Genomic DNA, 24274 nt, shown 5'->3' with positions numbered 1-24274 from the left:
CTGCTCACACCTGTATAGGCTTTCAAATACATGACTATGTATATGCATGCAGAGACATGTATGCATGTGGATGTGCCAGTCATGAGTTTTCTGAACAGGAATTCTTAATGGTGATATTCAGCCAAGGGTGAGCTAGGTCAGAGAGGTTTTTCAAAGCGCTACTAATGGAGAACTTGTGAAGCTCTCTTTTCCTGGCTATGTTAAAAACCAGGATCCACCTGACTGCCAGGTTTGGATAGAAGGAGCCATCCCAACACTAAAAGGCATGGTAGGCCCCCTCATGCAGCAGCTGCTCCCTGACACATGTCACAACAAACATACAGGTCATAAACACTGCCAAGCGCATCTCAGCCTCAAAGAGAAAGCCAGATATCTTTTCAATTGAATACATCCAGTATTTAAATGTAAGACAAAAGCAAAAGAACACAGGAAGCTGTTCAAAGAAGTGGTTGACAATACAGCAAAATAACTCCAGCCATCCCTGCAGATGTCATTAGATGTGTAGCACTAAGCATATGTATAAATGAGAGGAAGCACAGCCATCTGCTTATTAAGATGTGAGATACTTGGTTCCTAAACTGTGTCACCTATAAACAGGTATTAATTTTGACCATGGGGCAAAAGACAGACAACAAGCTAACTGCAAAGGATCTTCTCCCTTTACCCTGAGAAAGGACCTGTATGGCACCAATGGTGGGCTTCTTAGGTAAAGGTGATTAAGCCCTTACAAAAGGAAGATGGCCTTGGTGTGAAACCTTGCAATCATCAGCAAAATCCCACTCATGTGGGTAGCCATTTGATTCCCAAACCTCTGATGCATAAAAAATTTGCTTCTGCTTCTCCATCCCATTTACCCCTCACTGGTCCTTACTAATGCTGTACAAGAACTTGTTTATGCAGGAACATTTATCGTTAACATTCATTTATTGTCGCTGTTTCTTACTACTTTGCTTTCAGCAGCTGCGGTGTTTTGAGACACACCTGTCAGCACACACCTGTCAGCTCTCCAGCCTGTCATTTTCTTTCACTTTTATTTTATATATTCTGAGAGACGTTTTATGAGGGCATTTGTATACATTTAATTCTATCCTCACCTCTGGGAAAGCGGGAGGCTTCTTGGGCCATCTGTGGGAAAGGCAGGGTGTATGGGATTTCAAACTGAAGAGGAGTCTATGCATGAAGAACAGTGCACTCAGAAACATGAATGCAAGGCATCCCTGGTGCTAGCAGTCTGCATACAGTATGCCTTTATGCATACAGTGAGAGTTTGCAGGAGCACTAAATCCTTCACTACCTTATTTTTCACATGAAACCTCTCTATTGCACATTCAGTTCGTTATAGGACTAGAATTATTTTAGGCAGACGTTCAGCAGGAAAAGCAGAAAAAAGGCCATTGTTTCAGACCTTGATTATGCAGATTGGCTTCACTAGTAAGGAAATTAACACTCTGCCACAGCTGTGGGGACCAAAATTACACAACAATCTATATTTTGAAAACTTTGAAAATCTGCCAAAGGAGAAAATTACATGATTGAACAACGGGTTTTAGAGATTCAAAGTAAAACATTTCAGTAAGGGGTTTGTTCAGTGCGTTGTTTAAAACATTTAATCGGTGAGTTTATTCCAATGTATTCAACAATTTGTACATCCGCATATAGCTTAGAAATTCCTGTTAAACAAAGAACAAATGAAAAACAGTCATCACTCATTTTTGAAGTCTAATACACTAAGCAGACTTTTACTGAATGTTTTATAATGTTCTTGCATTTTCTGTGACCATTTCAAGTTCTGTAGTACTTGTGATCTGGGAGAAAAACACCGCAAGACCCATCCCAAATGGTGCTTTAGCCCAGATAAAAGGAGGAAGTGGAAGATGTCTGAAGAAAAGTACTCTCAAAAGAACTTCTGAAGGATTTAGGGTTCTGAGAGATTCTATCTGGTATAAAAAGTACTTCTTACTAATAGCCCCAGGACTGCACCTCGGTACGGTAAGACATTTCTATGTTTTGATGCCTTGGAAATGATGGCAGCAAGATAGGGCCGCTGATGGAGAGGATGAAAAGCAGCCAGAGCAACCCATCCCAATACAGGTGTTGGGGCTGAGCAGTTACCAACAACCCAGAAGTTGTAGGAATACTACCAGGTAAGTGTTTCAGTAATCTGGCTTCCAGACAGCAAATCTGCTGATAGGGGTATGATTCACATCCATTATACCTGAATTATTCCAAACCACCCCAAACTGCCATCTTGAATGTCACTTCCAACATCTCAGTCGCTCATTTTTAGCATTATTCCTTCATTTCCTCTGAATGGAATGACACAATGAAATATATATGCTGCATCCAGCATATTCAGGTTACAGAAGTAACTTACGCAAGCAATGCTAGTCATAAAAATGCACTGTGAGATTGCTTCAGAAGAGACCTTTACTGAAGGATTCAGTAGCTAGGTAATCATCTTACCACAGCAAAGGGAACAGAAAAAGAAATAATCATCTTTTTTCGTTTACTACTTCTCTCTTATTTGTGAGGGAAGATAAATTCTAACTGTTCATTAAAACAGAGAAATTAAGCAAAAATAATGTCATATTCTGTAAAACAGAGAAGTTGTCAAGTTGTATCATTTAGTTATTCATTATCACAGCTACCATAACTTGAAGCCAACATTTTGCAATCTAGGACAGCAATGCTTTCTTTGCTGCTGAATACTACGGGCAGTGCCTCACACCATAAACCAACCATTCGTTATGTGGAACAACTGACAGCTTCTTCCCCTAAGGAGGTCAAGATTACTAAAGTCTTAACTCTGAGATGCCATACCCTGTCAACACACTTATGAGGAAAGAAGTTCTTTTACTGGTAGGCTTGGTAATACTTCACAATAGCCACTGTCCGAAGATGATAATCAGAAGGGAGAAACAGTAACAAGTAAAACTAGAAAGATTTTGTGCCTAGCTGATAATACTTTTAATTCCCCATTTGTTTTATTAGGGCTGTACTATTTAAGACCTTGAGGAGAGACTCCCTCTGTAGGTTGCTCTTGGTGTGTTGTTACCCGTCTCTCCTCCATCACTGTGGCAATTGAAATACAATGGATGGCATGGTGATGCAGGGATGTGAGAGGTTCAGTGTACAGCACGACTCTAAAATGACTGAATTCTGCTATACAAGGGTTTCACCTAGACACTGAACCCAGTCTAATTACATACATTTATTCCTCGTGCTAACAGATCCCTTTAGTATAGCTCCTTTCAAGTGCTGGTGTCAAGTACATCATTTATAATACAGAATATGCTGAAAGAGAGGCATGTTCCTTATATAAAGCCTTGCTATCCTAGGAAGAAGAAAGGCTGGCACTGGAAAATCCTGCAGTACTGCTTGATGCATTTTGTCCTCATTCAAACTCTGAGTACTGTTCTTTTTTTTTTTTTCCTCCTCTTCTTATTTTCTCCTGCACAGAGAAATGTCAGAAGTTTACAAAACACCTGTTTAATTACCCATACTTTGTCCATTTTAAGCCAGAGCAAAAAACCTTTGCTGGCCCAGGCACATAAATTACATCATTACCTAATGAACTGTTGCAGAACTCATTTGAATGTAGCTGACTTTGTGAGTAGCGTGAGTCTTTCAGTGATTTAGACAGGAGTAGTTCAGGGTAGACAATATTAATTTAGGGATGAGTCATTATGTTCAGTACCAGTCTGGGGCCTAATGATTTGATTCAAATTAATTTAAATCACTGGGGAGAAAAAAAATACTGAAATTATACATATGACAGGATATCAAAGCAATCTTTTCCAAGGGGTTTGTCATTGAAATTTCTTTTCAATTTTTTTTTATTGCATTGTACATGCACAATCCTGCTCAAGTGTAATGGCACAGATCACATTGGTTATGCAAAAGTTTTCATGCCAAAGGGAGCAAGGTTTCTGCATTCCTTGACATGGTAATATTTTTTAGTAGGCAAAAAGAGAGAGAAGACTGACAGAGTCAAATTCCAGCTAATCCCTGAAGGAATTACAAACAGGACTGGGGGGAAAAAATAGGAATCAAAATGATGTTTTTCTCTTCTTTGGCTATTGTGATGGAGAGCTGCTTTAAACACTCCACTGTGGAAACAGGACAGCCTTGGGTTGTCTTCACATACATCTGTCCAAATGGATCCAAAGTACTGCACCTGCTACTCAGATATATTTGCTCTGCTTACTTGTTTGTGGGAAACTCACGAAGAACTCTTCAAGTGAGATCAGCTTTTCCACATCAGCATGCTGAACCAGTCAGTAGGTTATTTATTTGCAGAGCTGGCCCTGCGTTAGGCAAACAGAAGGAAGGTGCTGTTTAATACTTCTCTATCATTTATTATTTACCGCATCTCTTTCCATCCTATCCTGAGGGGAAAGTCACCCCTGTATTTGAGTCCAGCAAAACAGGAAGGAAAGTGGGATCAGAGCAGTCTACTGGGTTTATACTGCACTATAGGTAACTCTTGTGACACAACTTCATGGGCCCTGACACAAAACGCTCACCTATATTACAGGTCCAGAAGAAGGGCTTTGCTAGTTGTTTCTTTTATCTAGGATATGTGTCAGGCTGTCAATTTACCCATCACAGTGAAGCTGTAGGGAATAGGAACGTGAAGCCAGGAAAAAAAGACAAACAGTTGTTGTGGGTAGAATGGAGATACCTTCACAAATTCACCTTCACCAGAAGTTCTCTTAGATGTTTTAGTCCTAAACCACTGACGGATACTTTCTTCTCTCCTTCAAAATACTTTGGGGAGGAGGGGGGTCGATTCCTTTTGAAAGATCATTGATGATAATTTAGATGGAGATGCAACAGGGAAATTCCTTATGCATCTGCTCCTGCAAATTAATAAGCAGCTTTTTATTTAGGAGCCTGCTGTCTTACAATTTAAGTACAGGATTACACAAAGAACAACTCAGTGACCTGGTGCTTTTATACTTCAAGCCATACGGCCTGCCACACTCTTGAATTCACGGATGGACTTGCAGTCTGAAGATGCAGAATACGGTCTTTGTTCCCCATGCAGTCACCTGGACTCAATTTCCAAGACAACAAGATAAGATTAAGAACAGCTGCAGCTCCATGAATTGGAGTGGAGAAAGGAAAAAATAGAGAGCTGTGATCAACAACTTTGATTGTGTTGCTGATTCCATCAGTAGGCTGTGGGGAAGCAATGATTGCTGTTCAACCATGTTTCTGCATCTCAGTTTCCCCCTCTGTAAACTGGAGCTCACATTAATGTCCTTTGCAAAGTACTGATGAGAAGTGCCACGTTAAATCTTTTTTGACTATGTGTAAGTAAGAGACAGAATTTAAAATTAGCCCACATTCAGGCTGACTTGTGACCAATCACTGTTTTGACAGAAATCTCCAAGGATAAACACCCACAAAAGACATTTATCACAGCATTTATTCCTCTACGAAGAGCTGACTATAAAATCTCTGCTTACACTTCACTGACTCTTCCACTTGGTAAAAATCAAGTTCCCCCCATGATTTTCAAACCCTGGGGTTTCTTCTTCGCTGCCACCCCATCAGCACATCCAACCTGAACCTGTGCATTGTGCCCACCATTCACATGCTTCAGTGTGTTCACCAAGGCTTCACAGCCCTGACTGCAGCTCTCATACAATTTCCCATGAAAAGATGAACGACCTCAGCTTCAAGCTTAGGGTCTGTCCCCCTCTGCACAAAAGCGTGGCTTTGCTAACACTATCAGTAGCCGTATGATCCATGCCTGCCAGTCCAAGAGATTTCATAACCATCTGACTTTTGTTTTCAGCAGCCTATATCCTATTCATTAGGAGAAGCTGGTAAATGTCAGCTCTACAAACAGGACAAAAAATGATTCAGTCCTCTCTTTATAATCTGTCTAATAAATTCAATAGGTGTCACTTTTGTGGAAGGGTCTATATACCTCAGCAGTAATTTGTCACCAAGAAACAGTTTCAGGGCGTTTCACAGTTGCGTGGCAGTGTTTATTTCAGGTCTTATCTTCAATGAACATTTCTTGCTAAGAGAAATTAATTCCTTGCATCTGTCACTAAAGGAACAATGCAAATGCGCTTTACATAGAAAGCCCATTATTCAGTACATTAGGCACTGATATGACAGTTTTCCTCATCCCACAGTTGCACACAACAATAAGTAACCTCACTCATCACAAAGATTTGCAAAATGGAATATTATGTGGGTAGGATGTTGTAAGGTATTTTCTTCTTTCTTTTATTTTTGGTAGTATTTTAACGTATTTTAACCCTTACCCCAAAAAAACCCCAAACACAAAACAACCCCTCCAGTAAATGCTTCATTGCCACTTCAATTCAGCATGACAGATTTAGGCAATCTGAAAACCAATGGGGAAAAAATAGCAGAGAATTATTAATGGGACAGGATTTCTGTACTACACTGCAGTGTACTGGAAAGTGTTTGAAATGAGCAGGTCTGTCCGCAGGATTACTTTCGCCCTACTCTGATTTTTTTTAATCCCAACCTGCCCTCAAATTCAGTGGGCTTAATGAATTCCAAATCTAGAAAAATGGTTGTGGACAACTTTCTAAAGGATATAATTAGATATTAAAAATTCAGTTCTAACACTGGATATCATTCAAAGCAGGGCAAAGAAAACACATGATGGATGTGCCAGGAGAGAAAAGCAGAGGACGATGACATACTCATCTGATGCTTGCTGCAACAGGGAAGAACCAGAAAGGTTCACTTACAGAATCTTTTCAATCAGCTGAAGGAAACTGAAAGAGGGAGAAGGAAAAAAGTTACAGTTATTCTTTATGATCAGAGTCATTCGTTTCCTTGAAACATGACTATACTGTGCAAACTGCAAAGCGATGAAATTAAACAAGCACAATAACCCTATGTTATGCACTCTGGATATTTGAAACAAATATGTATACACAGAACAGTCACTGCAATGAGAGGCAGCTCATTCTACATTCTACATGTTGCATTCATTTTTCTCAGTTATGCCAGCAAATATATTAATTCCCAAAACCTGCTTGCTAATCATCTTATGCAAACACAGGAGAAAACTCAATTGGAATGCATTTAAGTAGGCAACACAGGAGGCTTATTCTGGGACAAGCTTGCTGACAGTCAAAGAGATATTTTCATCCTATTTGAGACAGAAATATCGTCATATGACTCACAAGCCCAGTCACAGCTAACCAAATAACCTAAACTGCAGATCACCACAGTGCAGAAGACCTCCTTCTAATAAGGATAGTAGCTGCTAAATCTCTAAGTGAGATGAAGAACAGGTTGTTCTGTGCACCTCATTTTAACGATGCTCATTTTTGCATGGCCTTGAGCCATACACTGCCGTGTACTGCTGCCATACTTCTAATAGTTGCAATTTGTTCTCAGTGGCTCCTCCATGTGCCATACCTCCTTCCCCCGTGTTCTCCAGTCTCTTGTTGCTCCCCAGATCTCTCCTACATCCCTTAGGCTGTTGATTATGCTTCAGTGTATCATGATGTGATGGGAGCTGAGCTATGCCTGTGGGCTACAGACATAATGCTCTTCCCTTCCATCATTTATTAGGCACTAATAAGGGCTTTCCCTCTCTCCTACCACCAAGTTTCATTCAGCTCTTAGGAATCTAATATTTTTGAGATATCCATTCCTGCATAAACTTTAGTGAAAATTAGCAAATGGCTTCAGGAGAAGCCCAGTCACACTGCTGTAAAACTAGTCTAAAATGAGGTAGATAAACATCAGTTAACTAAGTTTTTTTTTCTAGCTTAATTCTTGGGTCAAAATAGGAAGCTACAGTCAAAAATTAATCACATGTCACTAATTTCAGCTCAGTATTTGCAACAAGCCTGGACTTTGCAATGAACATAGCTGAAACCATTCCCTGCTTTCCAGAATTCCTATCAGCAAACTTCTCCCCTTGCACAAGCCCTTGGAAACCCTGAAACCTTTGGGTCTCTTCTGCACTCCGCAGCCACATCCAGCAGCCTAAGGTGAGTACAGGAACCCTGTGCCCCACCACCCTTCTCACCAGGGTGCCCACAGGGCCATGCAGTCTGCACCCAGAGTTTTAGGTGTAAAGTCCTCAAAAAAACCTGGTTTAAACCAAAGACAGTGTGAAACAGCCCTAATCCTCTTTGAGGAAAACAAACTCCGCAGTATCCCTGGGTTTTGATCAGTAATTTTCCACTTATCTACTTGAAATCTAATAGTCAAACATAACTATTAGCTGCAATTGTTTTTTTTTACTTTTTTAGTCACAACATTTTCAATAATATCCCTCTGCTCTGAATTAGCAAAGGCCAGTGAATGTTTTCTTAATGACCAGCATATAATCCCTAAAGCACTGTGCAGCTGTTTTTCTCTCTCCTATTTAAATTTCTAAAAAATATTTGAAATGCTAAATGAAGGAAGAACTGTTCTGGGGTTTGCTGAGTTTCCAATGGTTTTTGGCAGCCTCTGCTTCTTATCTAGCCCCTGAGTCATTCCACAAAGCTCCTGGCAGATCCCATGCCAAGGGTCTTTGGACCACATGACTGCAGCTGTGAAGTAAGATGTCTTTCTCTTTTCAGGTCATTTTCACCCACTTCAGGTTAAGAAACTGTTGTTATTTCTCTTTTGCTTTTATACTTTAATTAATGGGAACTTTCACTTTGCCCAGATAAAAATCTATATGTATTTTCATATCTCTTTCTTCTAGCTTCCCATTTAGAGACACAGATCTTCTTTTGGTAAGGTAAAATGGTAAAAATTGGAGTCTATAGAAGAAGGACTTAAAGCCCTAGGTACACAGAGGAAACAAGCATTTTGCCAGCATGCTGCATTTGCAAAGCTCTCGGCACAACAGCAACTACTCAAAATCAGTACCTTTGTCATAATAAATCACCCTGCCAGCACTTAGAGCCACATGGGCCAACTGGAGAGCATGGCAGAGGAAAGGACAGCTCACCAGTCAATGGCTTCTGCTTGACAGATGTGGATGGTTTGTCTCGTACAGCTTCTGTAGGTGGCAAGGTGTGTTTTGCAGTGAAAATGGCCAAAAACTACTCTAAGCCTATGGGATAAAGAAGTAGGGATGCCCCTGTTTGCTGTGACAAGTGATTTTCACAACACAACTACTCTGATTAAAAAATAATCAGACACACAACTAATTTAAATATGTGGATAAAGGTCTCATCTTCCCAAGACATCGCATCCGCAAACAACTTCTCAGCACAGGCAGAAAACCAACAGACTAGGGGAAACCACCCAACTGAATGGCACCAAATACAGAGCTTAAGTCTCAGTTTCACTGTGTGTCAGTGTCCAGCTACAAGCCACAGGGAAGCCTTGATTTCTCAGTTCACTGCTTCTCTTCCCAGAGAGAAGCCTAGAAGAAACCAGCACAGGACCCAACGTGGCTGGTAGCTGAAGGCACTGCTGTCACATGCACAACCCAAACATGAACAAATGCAGAAGGGCAACCAGTCTCACTTACAGGAGAAATTTCAAAAAAGAGAGGATACAGTGGCATTTCAGCTGTTTGGAAGCCAACATTTTTAGCTTAATAGGATCATTATTATTATTTTTTAATTAATATGCTAGTTTCCAAGTTTCTGAAAGAAATAAAAAGATTGTTTTTTTTCCCCTAAGCCAGCCAGAATATTTCTACTGATGACTTTAACTGATGGTTTCTTTGCTAGTTTAACATTTTGCCACTCTTAAGATGATCTAAATTTTAACATTCACTTGTTCTTCTCTGACTGCTACCAAATGAAGTTTCCAGCAGCTCAAAAATCCAGAAACAGGTTCTTGGTTCAACGCTATTTTACTACCTATTATTTTAAATCAAGTATTTAGAATCACTCACTTAATGACAACAAGTTATGTATGTAGTGCTCATTTTATACTGATCTCCTTAAGTTTCCTTAATCCTGTTGGTGTTCTCCAGTCCCTGTCATGCCGTTACCCATTCACACGTTTATGGTACATAATTTGGTTAAATTTATTACAAAAAAAAAAATTATATTTTGTAAGGTTATTTTGTTTTTACATCATGCTTTATCAGAACAATGAAAAGATGCCATGCACAACAAAGTACTTTTTTACATGAACTGTTTGCAAAGCTTCTTTGTCCCGTGATGTTTAATTAGGGATATAACGGAGTATATTACAGCCACTTCAGAGTAGCTTGGAAGTAACAATGCCTGAGGCAAAGGATGAAGCTCTGCCTAACTCAACTCAACATACTCATCTCAAACGCTGGCAATGGCCTTTGCAAAGGGATCTTATTTCTATAAAGGTCTTCAGAAATTTGCAATTCTGTCTCACCTCCCTACCTATTAACTACATTTAATTTTTTGGGCATCATGTCTCTCAGCAGGATAAATCTGTGTTTTATAAAAGCTTATCTTTCTCCCTTGATAAACAACACACAATGAAAACATTTTATGTTGGCATAAAGTTCTCTTCCCATAGGCATGCAGTTCTTATTGCAGGTTGTTTACCACATCTATCAAACTAGTCATGTGAATCACAGAAGCATGATAGCTGCTCATCCTGAATAAAGAAGATTTAGAGATGAATTTAATCCAGGAATCAAACAGCTAATTTTCATGAAGATTCATTGCAGTTTTGTGGATTTTTCAACAGAAAAAGCTCTCATCACCTCACTCTGGTATTAAGGAAGACCAGGGCTGTGTTGTTTCCCAACCAGAAGACATGGAGGTGTCAGACCACAATGTGAGAAACTGAAGGGACAACACAACTACTGTAAAGTCGTAGTCTCTACCTGTCACCAGCAAGGCTTGCAGTTCCTGGTGACAGATTTGCACATGGGTGTTTTGTTCACATTTGCTCTCTTGTTAAACAGTCCTCACCTTCCTCCCCATACACTCTATTGTGGCTAAAAGGGGGAAGGGCCTTCATGTGCATTTTTATTACAAAAGTTCTCAACACACATTCCCTATTGAATACCTTCATAATCAGCATTTGGACTGCACTAAAATAATGAGTTTAAATGAGTAATCTACAGCAAAACTCTGCAACAGGTTTGCGTGGAGGAGAGCAGATGCTTCTAGTGGAGAATTGCAATGTCCCTTAAACTCGGTTTTCTAAGTAGCTTTAGCAATGCAAAAGGGATCAGAATAAGAGCCTTCATTTCTCAATCGAAACACCTTAAACTTGCAAGTCTCCATCTGATGTTTTTAGGAGAAAGAGTTTGGACCAAGGTGAGGCTACCTGCTAAAGAAGTGAAAAACTGTCTGTACTCCAAAATGTTTGCTCAAGTGCAAGGGACAGCTTTCCAGTGCAGTTCATATTTCACATTCATTTAGCTTCCACGTTGAAAAGGGCAAATTTTGATGCAGAAACCTGCGCACTGTGAATTGTGGCCTTTCAGACCCCTTTCCTACAAGCCAGGCCTCCAGCCCCACAGCACCCATCTTCATGCATTTCTGGCCTAAAGTTGGCCTGTGGTTACAAGTTCCCCACTCCAGGTTCACACCTCCCAAAACCTGCTGTTAGGGAAATAGCACAACCAGTGCATTCTCCAAAATATTACACCTAGATACGGCAGGCAAGTCAAAGGATTTTCCTCCCCCCCCCCCCACCAGTAGGTCATAATCTTAAGAAAACATCAGTAAATCAAAGAAATGAGCAGGAAGACCTGCAGAAATAGTTCTCATTCCAGGAAAGTTCTTAAAAAAAAAAAAAAAGTTTGAAAAATACTGAGTGCTCAAAAACACAATGAGGAATGTCAAATTCCTCCAGCATTCCCAAGTGCAAATGCCTAGATAAACATCTCCCAACCATTAGGAGATGTTAATGTGACACACAAGCTCAGCACAGCTGAGGTTCAAGGTGCACAACATGAAGGTAACAAACTGTACAGCAGCAAGAGCTGACATACATTTTCCCACCTGCCCTTACTGATCAGCTGCAAAGTACTGCCCCTTAAAGCAGGGGCAGGCATTCCATTTTTATTTTCCTGTATTTAAATATATTTTTTCCTCCCTCTCTCCAGACTGGCGTATTGCTTCTCAAGCTGAAGAAATAAAATAAGATTAATTTTTGGAGCCATGTACTCCAGGGCACTTCACATTAAACGGTAGACACTACAGGCAAACAGATAGCACTAATAGCACCTGAGGCAATTTCCTTTCCTATGTTTCTTCTCAGTTGCCAGCTGGAGTCTGGGCTAAAAATAGTCTTGCCATGACAGAATAATGAATCCCAGCGATAAGTGTATTTTGCAGCCACGCAATGAGGTCGTTATCTGCACGTTAATGGATGAATGGAGTGCTAGAGGGAGGGAAACTGCTATTGGGCGGTACAATAAAAATGCAGGATGAACGAAAGAAACGCAAACAAATGTTACTCAACGTGATCCGAAAATCCTAGCCTGCTTTCCTGTTTATGTTAGAGTAAGAATAATTTACATGACATCAAAAATTTAAAATACTCATAAGACATTTTTCTTCGCTGGCAACTCCTCCGTGTGAGCAATTACTGCTTTCCTGACTCTGTGAAATCATTCTGTTTTATCCGTATGCCTTTGCAGTAGTTGTACCATATATCTGATAGTTACAGTATCGCTAATAGTAAGGAAACCACATTCTGAAGTTAATCTAAAAGAAAGAAATCTTTAGAGGAAGTCACAGAATCACAGAATTGTAGGGGTTGGAAAGGACCTCCAGAGATCATCGAGTCCAACCCCCCTGCCAAAGCAGGTTCCCTACAGCAGGTAGGAGTAAAAAACATGCTACAAGCCACCAAAATACAAGAGCTCTGAAGTTGCCTCAAGTATTCTTCCCCTTCAAGAGCTCATAGATCAGAGCACCTGCATTCTCATTACTAGGATTTGATCTAGAGGCAGCATGAATTAAAAGCAAACGCTGCTCATTAAAAACAGCTACAACAAAAACTGCATCATTGCTGATGTCATACCTAATATTACTATAGCTGAAATAAATGCTTTTTTTTTAATCTCTCAAGCTGTTGATTATTATAATTTGATATAATTTCCCTACTGTCAGTTTCAGCATTTCCCCTCTTCAGAGACCAGCTGATCACGTCTCTTTATTGCCTATAAATACAACAGTCAGCCAGATAAAGTACATTTTAATACTCATATGTAAACGCAAGCCTCATTTCCCTTTCTTGAGGTAAAAAGATGTTTCACTTGGAGAAAACATTGTTTTTCCACCTTGAATGTATTTTGTGTGACAGCGCCTGAGAGCAACAGGAAGCTGCATATATAAAAACATGTGCCAAAGGCCAGGATTGCTGGTAACTGTGGTTAATGAATGAAATAGTTAGCCCAGCAGGTAGACCAGGAAACTTGCAGTAGAGCATTCAAAGGGAGACCATGACCCAGGAAAGCGCTGAGCCTGCTAGGATTGAATTGAGCCGCCTGCTTGGGCCCAGCAGTAAAGCTTAATCACTTTTTATGCAACACCATCAGAATGCAGATTGGCTGGGTTCGAATATTTAACACAACACAACTTCATGTCCAGGAATCCCATGAATTAGCAGAGAAAAATGTAGCAATTAGATCTCAAAGAAGTACAATGCAGGAAAAACAGAAGTAAAACTTTTGAGGCAGACCAATTATCAGTAAGGCACAATATAATGACAATGCTTTAGATTAAAGAACAGAGACAGTCTCTGATCCTGCAAGCATTTATTGTCCTGCACTTCACTACCATGAGTAATCTCCTCCGGATTCAATGAGACTTTGCATAATAGTAAAATTAAACCATGTATCATTGTTTTGAAGGCACAGCTCTGAAACAAATACCATTTACAGTCTCCACTCTATTTGCTGAGCAGGAGAGAGGAAAATAATCATCCAAAAACTTGCCCGACTAAGCCTTGCTTTTCGCTTTGGCTGAAGAGGAAGAGAACTCATTACCACCAGATCAATTAGACAAATATTAGCTTTCCAACAGTCTACTGATCAGGCTATTTTCAAGCTGATTAGGTTGGCACAGATCGCCCTAACAGATCTGACAGGCCAGTTTTGCCTCAGTTGCCTTTCTTTGTCTGAGGGGATGCCAGGGCAATGAACCTCCTTAATGGAGTTCTGGTCTCAACCCAGCCAACCCCTCCTGCCCAGCCTCACCCTACCACACAGAGGACAGACAAGGTCCACCATGAGGGCTTATGGAAGGGCCGTGTGTTCTGCCCCTCAGAGCTGCCATTCAATACAGCAGCTTCAACCCCAGCAAAGATGGGTTTCACCTGCAACCCCAGGCTGAACTGCAGAGCGGTCAAGGTGCAGCTTATTCCTCTCTGGCTCTGACATCAGGTGCTCACCATAAATGGCCAGGAGAGGTAATCTTACACAAGTGCAATTATTTGCAATTATTTGTGATGGATCACAAAGGAGGACACCTGTCAGAAGGGGTAGCAGTTTCTTAAATGGCCACCACAGCATGAATCCAGCCAAAGGGAACATACAGCTGTGAAGAAGGGACTAAAATGAAGATTCACCAGGTCACTCATTACCTTTTGTTTTCAGCCTACTAATGAAAAATCAGCCCTTGGGTTTTTGCTGTAAATTGTGACTTCAGCCTTTACTAAGTACAGGTTTGTCTCTGCCAAACTTTGGATGGGCTATATCCATAGATGCAGTGAATACAAAGAAGAATAAATGCGCAGACAATTCCTACCACAGCCCGACACCAGCAGAGATGCTTATGAAAGGAAAGGCTAGAGGATTAGATATGAAGTGGACTGGCAACAGAGTCTAACATTCTTCAGCTCTCTGTGTAGAACCAATTACAGTAGATGCCCAGCCAGACTTTTCTCTCCCATCTTCCCAGCCACCTTCCTGGGTGAGCCACAGTTTAATCTGCGACTTTGGCGATGTGGAAGGGGCCAGTGCTAAACTTGAACCAATGCCAGAGCATCTCTCTGTATACGTAGGGCACGTTTTTAATTGATACAACTGTAATGAATTATTTACCCACACATTAGAGCTACATTATCAGGAAGGACAGACCACTGGTGCGCTTTGCAAGCCCACTTTCACAAGTCATGCCATGTGCAAGAGGTGACACACAAACCTTTAACAGCAGCACTTGACTAAGCCCCCATGCTTCTGAACAGAAATTAATCATTTTGTTAACTCTTAAAATGTCTGTATAGCATAAAGTAGTATCTCCTAGATAGCATAAAGTAGCATAAAGCAGTTATTTTAATTTTTATTCCACTGTCCTATTTAAAAAGAACTTGCCAGAAAGCTAAACAAACCAAACAAGAATATAAACATGAAAATATTCTTGCTTCTTCTAAGTACTTTCAGAGGAAAACAAGTTTTATTTAAACATTTTCTAGGTAACTGTTTTAAATAATAACAAGGCAGTTCCGAACAGGAAAACAGCTCCCGTAAATGAAGAATAAGTTCTGAATTTTTAAGAGCTGGAAACGTTAAGTTTACTGAAAGACTGTGGAACTGATGCTGTGAACAATGTAGCATGAAATAAGGAACGGAGAGGATGGAAGCATAGTAAGGAATTAAGAGTTTCATTACAGGCTCATATCAACGCAATACCAAGTATTGCTTTTCCTTGAGAATTTTTTTTCTTTGTGAGCATATTGATTCTGGTATGGAAAAAACATGCTACAGAAATATTCTCTTGGCTTAATATTCTCTCTTTCCTCGCACATGCCCAATTCAACACTGCATATGATCAAGTGATATACAAGTAATACAGTGAATGTATTACATACAGAAATATCATAGCTGCTAAGACTCAAATGGAGACAGAGGACTTCACATTAGTATTATTAAGCAGAGACAAATTTTAATACTTCCCTTCCTAATGCTGCTGTGAAATACTGCTACTGCCTTCCCAACTTTACTATTACAGTATTTCCCTGTGTATCCAGCCCTGTCTGTTCCAGCTGTGTTTAATATAGTTTTTAATATAGTTTTGGGGCTGACTCTTGACAAAGACACATGCCACGCTATCTCTCCACCATCTCATATTATAGATGAAGGTTTCTTTAACTTACTTTCTGCTGAAAACATGGATAGAGAAGCAAGGATACTCCCAGCACTGTGGCAGGCAGCATTAATTATGAGGTGCAACACCAACTGAGGGGAAGTAAGCGCATCCCAAAGACAGCCCCCATCAGATAAATTTCATACACAGAATAAATGCAGGACATCTAAAAGCTATTCATAAATGGGGCCAAATCTCAACACAAGTGCATTCATTCAGCAGCGTGCAACAGCTCTTTCAATTTAAAGACTGCGTCCCTGCTGATGAAATTTTCTCATTCAAACTACTTGATTAAAATTCTGACTAATATCTGCTTTAGATCAACAGCTCATTTGCATATGAGGTATCCTCCAATATAGATTTAGATAGATTTTCCCTGTATTGCTGGACAGGTGCCTCAGCCAGACACTATCAATAGCTTTCATTTTGAGCTCGTGCGTCAGTCAAGTAGTTATTAAAAGGTGAGCCTGTTTGGGGAATTTGTCTTCAGTGACAACAACACAGTACAGTTCCAATTTCTCTAAACGGTTTATTTGCCCAGTTAAGCTGCCTGGCTTTATTGCTTCAGGAAGTGTAATATTCTCTAGTGTCTCTACCCGAGATGCTGCATACCCCACCTTCTCCCACACTCACTGAAGCTGAGGTACACACTAAGTCAAAATTGTCAGTAAAGTAAGTTAAGCTGAAGAGGCCTTATAGTACAGCCTCAGGTGTTGCATATAACAGAAAGTTAACGCTCTCACCTGTGATCATTCATGTGGCATAAGTTTTGCTGCAATACCAAATCCTAATGGCTATATTAGCAAAGTAAAGGATGGAGATGCATCCAATTGGAAGAGGTGTTCTCACTTTTCACCAGAAGGATAGTTGAGTGAGATAAACACCTGTGTAAGTAGATACATTCCCTGTGTGTTGCAGCTACACAAATTTATCTCCTCGCTCTTATATTGGCCCAAGCCATAGAAACTAGAGGAACCCTGAAAACAGATCAATTGCTAGCACACAGCCTTACATAGAGGACACAAAGTAACCCCTCATCACTGGCAGGTGATCCAGTTTAGTTCAACATATCTTTCTGAAAAAAGGTACGTTACCACCTACTGGCCAATTCAGGAGTGCATTTTCACCCATGGTCATCATAGCTAGTGACAAACATCAGGATCACTTACCCAGTTTAAACTGTGATGATGGCACCAGCATCCCTCTCAACACCATAAAGACAAAATTCTTTAGCTCAAGGGCCCAAGATGTGATCTGGAGACAACAGACATGCTGTTTGTGATTTGTTTCTTGGTTTCCTGAGTAAACACTGCTGTTCCATGACAATAGGTAATCCATAGAAGCAGCCTTTGCTCTGTGCTCATAAGATCTAACTTATTTTTAAAAAGGCAGAGACAGAGAGCCATCCCTTGTAGAATCAGCTTAGCATTATGAATCCAAGTTTGCTGTCATTTTTGAGAATATCTGATTAAAATCAAGAAGTCTATAATAGCAGCCATTACTTCAACATGAAAATTAGGGGTATTGTTAATTCTTTTGAATGTGTATCAGCTCCCTTCTAATTGGATCTATATTCATTACTGAAACTGAAATTAAAGAACAGCTATGAAAGGCTTTTGATGTCAGCTGTATATATCATGCCATGAATTAACTTACAAAGATGGTTAATGCATTATATGAATCTTTAACTACCTTTTTCATCCCATTTAGTTACTCGTGGCTGGGTACCAGGCTGTTCACTGCAGACCTGCATTAGCACAGCAAACTTTTAGGATCAGTTAAGGAGTTCTCACCATCTGAATCAGCGCAAAACGCATAGATGACAGCACCAAACCTCCCTGAAATGTGATGGTTTAGAATTGATTTGTCTGCCAAGTGCAAGATCTACTCCACAAATGAGGTGCAGGCCAGGGAAAAAATAGACTGAATTATTGCCCTATGAAATGCCACAAGAATACAGAGTAAAAGCTGGACTTGGATGACTAGGTAACAGAACAAAAAGGAGAAATTAAGAGAGTATTGTACCAGCCTCTCAAACTCCATTACCCCACTTTTCTTTTTAAATCTTTATTATATCATTTTTATCTCACTATTTTTATTTTTTTTTTTGCCATAGGGGAATTATATACCATCATTTATTCTTACACCTTCCAAACTCTAACCCCCATAGCATCTACCCTTCCTGTTTGTACTGTGGGGCACAAAACCAGGTGTAAGTTCCCCTCACCCCCACTACTCCAGGCTGCAGAGGCATAGGAAGGAAAAACTGAGAAGTCTGAGCAAGAGCTGGCAGGACAGCAGGGGATGCAGTTCAGAAACCTGCCTCTGCCCCTCCTGCCTGCCCACTGTTATTAGCCAGAGTCTCCAGACAGAGACCAGACATATCTTACTTGAATAGTCTCTCTTCTTTAGGCCAATGGATTTTATGTAGTGCTTTACAGGTCCCTGAGAGGCCACAGTCTGCTCTTAAGGGCTTTACAAAGGCTATCAAAATACACTGATACGTTGCACTATAATTTCTATATATGGCATTACTAGAGAAATCTACTCCTCTGGTAAGGGCTTTCAAAGGCCATGATCAAAAGCCATCAGTGTCATTCCAACTCCCAGACCTGCCTCGAGCAGACCTGCCCATACCAGACATTAAAACAACTTTAGGATAGTAGAATGCATCCTATAAAGGATTAAAAAAATCATTTTCACTCAGCAAACCTGAGTAGACTCATAATCAAAACTAAAATATAACCTCCAACCCAAGCATCTTGTCCTTGAAAGCAAAGTTGCTTCTTCCTGGGAATATCCAGCCTGACTCTCTGGAGTGGGCTGAAAAATCATCTGTGTGGCATTTGTCCCCACCTCCATATTTATCATCTGTGTGGCCTTATCTTCTCTGCTGCAGATATGCCTTTTCTGTCTTCATAAAGCATCTCATCTGACATTTGCTCAGGCTTTCTGAAGAGAGGTGGACAAGCTATCGAAGTTTTATTTGACCAGACCAAAACCTTGGAGTAATTAATGTAAAGCAGAATAAAGGACACCTGGAAACAGTATATTCCGTTTAGCCCAATTATCTTGGTTATAGTTCACCACTTTGCAGAGATAAAAAGCCATTACTGAGCTTTGTCATTGATAGCATTACTTTCTAATCTTAATTCTTGTAAGATTATTAGCTTTAAAGCTACTTATTTGTTGCATGGAGATAAGTTAATTTATGCAGAAATTCAATTGAAAAGTCATGCTTAGATGCAGCAGTATTTACACAATAAAGCAGCACTACAAACATTGATTTGAGTAAAACTCAGTATTTCACTTGTTATTTACAACCTCTGATAAATTTGCTCCCTAAAACATTTTTTAAAATAAGTCACTGATACATACGGAATAAGTCTAAAGAAAACAAAAGAAGTCTTCATTCAAATCCTCTTATTTCCTGCTATCTTCAAAACTTGTATGAAGTCTGTGTGTTTTCTGTGGCATGTTGGTTTTTTTTTCCCTTGCATAGACACTGTGCTTCTCTCAGTGCTCATTAGACACTGCAGCCACCAAGCACTACTGTCCTCTGCTTAGCATAGCAGACTGGAGTCCCCCAAGAGAAAACTAAACTTTTTTTCCTCTAAGAGCCTCACGACAGAAATAATCCTAATAAGGAGACTTGGCTAAAGGTGTAAATGAGACCACAAGGCCAGGAGCCATTGAATGCACTGGGGAAGGGTGCTTAAATCAGATAATTTTGTTTGGCTGATGGTCAGATATTTTTATTAAATATGAAATCTCATTACTCTGAGCAGCAGGTGCTTTACAGGAGTATACCTGATGGGCTTGAGGAACACTCTACCCTTATTAGAAGCACTACCTGAGCAGTAATGGCTGTAGCCAGGAAGGATGAGCAGATTAGCCCATCAGATCTTACAGTAAATAACTTAAAACCTCTAAAGAGAAACCCAGAGCAGAGACAGAAATCCTCTCAGTAGGATACAAGTGTCTAGACATAAGCATCTATCATTATTTTTGTCCACAGAGGTTGTGGAGTCCCTTGGAGATCTTCAAGAGTCACCTGAAAATGGGCCTGGGTCACCAGCTGTAAATAGCCCTGTCTGAGCAGGGATTGGACAAGCTGATCTTGAGAGGTCCCTTCCAACCTCAACCATTCTGTGTTTTAGACATCTCTTGGTTTGTGGAACATCCATACAAGTTCAGTGGCTACAACAGTTAAGCTGTAGCAGGCAAGATACTTGAAGTAATAGCTTTATTAGCAATGTCTTGAAGTAGTCCAAAATGCTTGTATTTACGCCCCTAGTCTTCTCTCACCATCACATCCTTGTTCAGGACACACAAGGAATTAAATACTTAAGAACAAGACTCAAAAACATGAACTACATAGGGAGATATTAAGTAGTAACCCACAAAGAAGAATTTAGTACAGGACTATAATACTATAATGCAATAGTATAACACTATAACACAATGGAAAGTGCAGCAATGATAGCAGAGTAGCGAAGTCCTAGGCCAGAGCAAGTGAGAATAAGCCCCATTACAGCAGCCACAGATACAGAAACAAAATCTGCTTACCCTAAGAAGGCCTCAGATAGACAGGAATCTCCAGCAAAATACCTTTTCCTCCACTGCCCACCCTTAGCAAGGTGTTGGAAGGGGTGGATCTTGACTCCAGCCCTCCCATCACTCATGTACATTGCAAGCACCTGAGCTCCCGTGGGTTGGCCCTGCCTTCCTACCAGGTGCTCCATCACTGGTTCAGGCTGTGACTCAACATTTCTGCTACAAAGGCACACCTCCCCTTTTCCTTATTTAATAGAGACACTGCAGGTAGCTAGAGTAGATAGCAGAGTATCCTTGCTTGGGATTTCCCTGGCTGCCAGGCTCTCAGAGTAGGCCCTCACATTTCCTTAGAGTTTCTTGACTGTAAGTTGAGAAAGATGCATGATGTCTTCTAACCTTTTCTCCTGAAAGATTACTTGTTCAGCTGTGCATACATAGCTCCAGCCATCCTGTGGGACTAGCTTTAACTTGTTAAATCCTCAGGCCCAGCCTCAGATGTCAACTCCCCTATAGCTCACCCAAAAATGAGTGCTTAGTCACAATTGCAGCCTAGGAACTTTCCCGTTAAACAGGAGGGGCTTGGAGAACTCAGGCACATCCAGGGCTACATGGGGTTCACTGCTGAGACAGCTGTGAAAATGCCGTACTAAACTGATGAGAGAAATGACTTGGGCCAGAAAGGTCTGCCTAGAAGCATCTCTGCTGCAAGAAAAATGGATTTGTAAAGCAAATATACGAAACAATCCTTTCCACGTCATAAAAATAAATATATATATATATAGAGAGAGAGATGTAATAGTAACACAGGTAAGTGCTGACCCTGGCTGGGCTGGCTGGCTGAATTTCTCACCCTCTTAGCTGGAAGCACAGGTGCTGTAGATGGTGAGAGAAAAGAGGCAAGAGGGAATGGGCTGAATAGCCAAGTGGTTCCTTTCCATCTGGAGTTTGTGCACTCCAGTAGACAACAGTAAGCAGAAAGACTGTCTTCAGCTCCTTGCTCTCTCATCATAAATATACTACTGACTGCCAGCTGTGCACTTAATTCATGATGCTGTAGTAGGTTTCAATAGTTACATCAGTCCCAGCCACCAAGGTACTGTGTAGTACTGTGCAAGGTACTGTGTAGTAAAGAAAGCCTGGAAAGTCTGTCTGAAAGTATCATCTGCTGAATGTTATGTTTAATGAAGTTGCAGAGAAATGCAGGTTTTGGTTTTGGAAGAATTTTCCTAAGCAAATGTCTTGATGTTTTTTGCTTATTAACAAGCTATAGTGGAATAGAATCCAGCCCTAATGAGTAAATAGGCTAAAGGGGAAGTGGGGATATTTGCTGCTCATACATCTTGGTCAACAGCCTGTTCTAGCTTTGACCTGGCCCTGCGACCTACAGGGTCAATTCTCTCCTGCTTTGCTTGAGCAGAATCCTGTGACTTCAAGGATATAAAACTGAAACAAGAACAGGAATTAACACCTTACTCATGAATAGGGAGGTATTCTACATTCTAGCCATATGCTTTTTGCTCTTGTATATTCTTAGAACATCAGGTCAGAGAAATAGCATTATGTCCTTACATTCTTAAGTGGACAGTGCAGGGCTGGTGATAAGAGACAGGATTTTCAAGATGGTCCCATTCAGCTACAGCATCATCAGTAACCCTTGTTAATTACAGAAAGGAGCAGAGCTATGACAGCATTGAGCACTTTTGGGATTTCTGTTTGCTCAAGGGACGGCTTGGGCAATGGGATAAGGCAAGGTGGGGTAATTTGTGCAGAAGATAAAGGAATAATTTGTGCCAGAAGATAAAGGGTTTCCTCCATGAACGTCAACTAGAAAGTCTACTCAATCTAGTTCTTCAAAACTGCAGTGAGAAGGAAAAAAAAACTCCTTTAAAGAAGTTCTTAGCTACAGGTGGGACGCTGCTAGATGCGAGTGTGCTGCCAGCTTTCTAAATGTATATTACAAGTATGTAATTAAAAACCCTTTAAAGCTATCACTTCAGTAAAAAAAACAAAAACAAAACCAAAAAAGCCCACACTCACAAAATCGCAAAAACAAACCCCCCAACTATAGAAATAGAAATACTTGTTATTCTTTATTGCACATGATAATTATGGGTAATGATTCGGTTGTTTTTATATTTATGAGGCTAAAATGCTGCATCAAGCTGTTGAGACTTGCTTTTATCTTTCTTATGCCATGGAATATATAATTTGATCACAGTCTTTTCACAAAATCTACAGGAAATATTGCAAATTATCTTTTTTTAAAACTAATTTCCTGTCAAAATTAAATATGCAGTGTAGCTCCAAAATAATGTTGGACAGGAGGATAACCAGTTATTAAGTTTGTACTGTTAATTTTACCACCTCCTTCCTCTCCTCTCTCTTTAAAAGCAAATAAAAATTATGCCCATTTCCATTGTTGTTGTTATTGTGGTTTGTTTTTTCGTTTGCTTGTTTGTTTTTAAGGGACAAAAACTTCACCAATCTCTGTCTGCTCATTGGTTCATTTTTCCTTCTTGAATTTCTAGACCTCCTAGCTAACTTTAAGCAAATTGAAGAGAGTAGCCAAAATCTTAAGGATTGCTATGCATCTGAAAGTTTCATACAAGTTGATGGCTGGATGGATTGAGCAAAAAGCCAGTGGAGTTATCTCTGAGAGGAAAAGTGCTGCAGCATGGATATAACTTCCCTCAGTTGTGCTTGACCTGCCAGCAGTCGCCCAGTGTTTCACCTGCTCACATCTCCCAGCCCCGTCCTGTTACACACAGCTCCTCACCCACCGGGTGGCACGGGGACATGAGAGTGAACCAAGAGAATCCATGAGAAGCCAGCGAGAATCCCTGTGGTAAGAGCACCAAGATTAGCATACAGAAGCACAGAAAAGTTGACATCCTCATTATTGTTCCCCATGAACTAACCTGACTTTATTGTTTGGGAGAATTTTCCCTCTGCTGTAAAAACAAATTTCTGTCCTGCAGGCTGTTCTTCCTCTGCAAGTCACCAGTGCAGACCTAACCCTCTGTGATGTTGGTGGCTTTGCCATTCAGTGGCTGTTCAGCACAGTGGGATAAGCAACATCAAATGGTTGCTTTGTCTGTTGCCCAGGACACTTTCTTGTTCATACAAATCCTGCTGTTAGCACCAACTGAAAAGGTCCAAATCTACAGCCCTAAATAGGATTCAGTGAATTGCAGTGGTCAGAGCTCATTTCTCTGATTGCCTAAACGCCTTCTGGGTACCCAGACATGCCTTACAACCAAAAAGCTCTTCTTTCAAACAGGGGATGAGATCTGGGGAACAGCGCATGCTAGAGATGTCTTTGTTGCAACTGTCCTGCAGGTGAGCAGAGAAACCAGTCACTGGGGACATCAACCTGGCAATTTTCACTACATTCTACCTCAAAATAAATCTCTCTGAGATGTAATTCAGCTGTAAAATGAAAACAAATGCACTCTGATTCAAAACTGAACAGCCTCTTCAATCAGTGACACCACAGCGTTTCCTTCTGTGGCCACAGAACAAACCAGAAACTCCATGAAGATTACTTCTTTTTTTCTGGAGGGAAAAAGTGTAAGATTAAGTAATAATCAAAAGCAGACAGTAAATAAACCAATCTATTAGTGGAACAAAAGAGGATTTCAGAGTTCTTAGCACTGCACAGTAGCTGCTTCCAAAGGAAGAGGTGATCATCTGTAGAGAGCAGAGGCACAAGC

General features: G+C 40.5%; 1 long non-coding RNA gene across 2 annotated transcripts; it reads right to left on the bottom strand.

The window, feature by feature from the left end:
• Positions 1-3494: 3494 nt before the first annotated feature.
• LOC125696445 (uncharacterized) lies at positions 3495-20630 on the bottom strand. 2 transcript variants are annotated; one of them, XR_007378344.1, is made up of 5 exons: positions 20574-20630; positions 6699-6773; positions 4948-5054; positions 4527-4862; positions 3495-4307 (listed from the first exon to the last, which is right to left on the bottom strand). It is a non-coding gene; the product is annotated as an uncharacterized LOC125696445 (long non-coding RNA). The 2 variants fall into 2 exon arrangements; XR_007378345.1 differs by having other exon boundaries at positions 4685-4862.
• Positions 20631-24274: the final 3644 nt, after the last annotated feature.

This window comes from Lagopus muta, chromosome 7 (assembly GCF_023343835.1).
Source record: "Lagopus muta isolate bLagMut1 chromosome 7, bLagMut1 primary, whole genome shotgun sequence".
Classification (NCBI taxonomy): Eukaryota; Metazoa; Chordata; class Aves; order Galliformes; family Phasianidae; genus Lagopus; species Lagopus muta.
The sequence above is the reverse complement of the archived record's forward strand: the minus strand, read 5'-3'. Positions and strand labels throughout refer to the sequence as shown.